Consider the following 2,638-nt stretch of genomic DNA (forward strand, 5'->3'; position numbering starts at 1 on the left):
ATGGCAGTTGGTCTTCCACAGAATGAAAGATCCAAAGGGAAAAGATGCGGGGATACATCTTAGGGTTGTCATTGTTGTGAAGAGACACCGTGACCATAGCAACTCTTATAAAGGAAAGCATTTAATTGGGATTGGCTTACATTTCAGAGGTTTAGTCCATTATTGTGATGGGAAGCATAGCAGTGTGCAGGCAGACATGGTGCTGGAGAAGGAACTGAGAGTTCTACATCTTGATCTCAAGGCAGCAGGAAGAGAGAGTGACACTGGGCCTGGCTGGAGCTTCTGAAACCTCAAGTCTGCCCCACTAGTGATACACTTCTTCCAACAATGCCACACCTACCCCAACAAGGTCACACCTCCAATAATGCCACTCCGTATGGGTCTGTGGGGGATATTTTCATTCAAACCACCAAAAGATAACACACCCAGTCAGCAACCATCATCCTTCTGACCTAATCCGAGTGGCATCCAGTGTGTGAGACTATGAAGAGCTGGTGAGCAAGGAGAGCTGACTTCCTCTGCCTTCAGTTGCTATACTTGGTTATAGAGTGTCCCTCACAGGCTCCCGTATGCTAGCCCAGCTCTCCATGAGCAGCATTATTGGAACATAATGGAAATCAGAAGCTGGGGCCTACTTAGAGAAAATAGGTCATTGAGAGTGTGCCTGAGAGAGATCTACCTTGTCCCTGGCCTCTGCCTCTTGTTCCTCTGCATTTTCTGGCCCCCAGGAGGTAAACTGGTCTACCACAGGCTCTCTGCTATGACCTCACTTGAGGCCCATAGCAATGGAGCCAACTAATGACAGACAGGAACGTTTGGAACTGTGAGGCAAAAACTTCTCCATCTCTAAGTTGTTTGACTCAGAGTATATGGTCATAGCAATGAAAAACTTAGGTATTCTTTTTTTTTTTTTTTTTTTAATTGTCAGTCAGTCTTGCACTTCATTGTCATTGTCATCTCAGGCCTTGACTGCATACCTGTATGGTGGGTACAGCCACTCCTTCTGCTGATGCTTCTTGGTCTTCAGTTTCTCTTCGTGCTTGGTGAGTCGGCAGCGCATGGCTCTTGTCTTCTTGGGTTGCAGGTCCAGGGACTTGTACATCTTGCCCTTGTAGAATATCCTGAGGCTTTCTTTTTGAGTCTGGTTAATGACAGTGAGGACACGGGTGATAGCTTTTCGTACAACTTGTATCTTGGAGAGCTTGGACGCCGTGCTGCCTGTCACTTTGGCAACTCAAAGCTGGGACAGTTCCACCTTCAGATCATTTAGTTGTTTCAACAGCTCCTCCTTCTTCTTGCCGTGCAGGTCCGGAGCCTTAATCTTGGCCATTGCTGTGTTGTTCACGGCTGAGGCCGCCTGGTTCTAGAGCAAACTTAGATATTCTTAAGGTCTACTTCTATAGGCAAAATACCGCCCCTCACAGACCCCAAAGTCCGGCCCTATCATTATCATCAACTGTATCATTTAAATCAAGTCCAGGAAGACAAGACTCCACAATGTAGTAGTGGCTTAAGTGAGTGTCTTAGATTCTGTTCCTGCTGCTGCAATAGAAACTCTGATAGAAGCACTTTAGTTCACAGTTCAAGGGCCAGACAGCTCATCGTGACAGAGATGCCAGGATGTCAGTGGGAGCCTGAAGCAGCTGGTCACATTATGACCCGTCAGAAGAGAACAGGGAATAAATGCATGCTAGCATTTGGCTTGTTCTTCCACAGTCCAGAGTCCCCTGCTCGGGGAATGGTCCTACCCAAATTAAGATGAGTTACCACATCAGTTAATATAACATCTCCATATTGTCATATTACCACATCAGTTAATATAATCGAGACAATCTCCATAGGCATGCCCAGAAGTACATCTCAGGAGATTTCAGATTCTGACAAGCCCCCTACCCCCATACACACACAGAATAGCCTCCTCTTGGCCAGGTACCAAGAGGTGTTATTGCAGTGAACATGCAATCTATGTCGTGATAGGATGGCTGCTATACACAACTCTAGCCAGGCAAAAAAGCATAAACCTCTATGGCTCTTGGCTCTTTCCTCTGGCTTCTAACTCATCCTGCCGTCCTCATGAAAGCCAGCTTATGTTTGCAGCCCAGCCCTGTCAGCTAGACTCCTGCCAGTAAGTAGGGTTTGGAGAGTCCAAAGGTCACTTTTAATTTGGTATTGTTTTTTCTATAATGTTTGAAAAAACTCAGAGGGCAGCAAAACACTGTAGCATGTATGAAGTTTTGGGTTGGACCTCTAATGCTATGTTCAAATAACCCATAGCAGTTCCTCTTAAAGGGCAAAGACAAGCCAGGCAGTGGTGGTGCACACCTCTAATCACAGAGCTTGGGAGGCAGAGGCAGGCAGATTTCTGAGTTGGAGGCCATCCTGGTCTACAGAGTGAGTTCCAGGACAGCCAGGGCTGCACAGAGAAACCCTGTCTCGAAAAAAAGCCAAAAAAAAAAAAAAAAAAAAAAAAAAAAGGCAAAGACATTTTTCATAGGCAGAAAAATGACCCCTCCTCAAAACTGTTCACATTGTAGCCCACAGAATATGTAAATATATTTCCTGTTTTGAAGACGTGCAAATAAGAATCTCAAGTCCAGGAGATTCTTGGGTTATCCGGGTAGACCTGATGCAGTCGTAG

At 45.8% G+C, this 2,638-nt stretch overlaps 1 pseudogene; it reads right to left on the reverse strand.

Annotated features, from left to right (window-relative positions):
* Positions 1 to 958: 958 nt before the first annotated feature.
* Positions 959 to 1,609, reverse strand: LOC117716638 (large ribosomal subunit protein uL29 pseudogene; annotated as a pseudogene).
* Positions 1,610 to 2,638: the final 1,029 nt, after the last annotated feature.

This window comes from Arvicanthis niloticus, chromosome 10 (genome assembly GCF_011762505.2).
Source record: "Arvicanthis niloticus isolate mArvNil1 chromosome 10, mArvNil1.pat.X, whole genome shotgun sequence".
NCBI lineage: Eukaryota > Metazoa > Chordata > Mammalia > Rodentia > Muridae > Arvicanthis > Arvicanthis niloticus.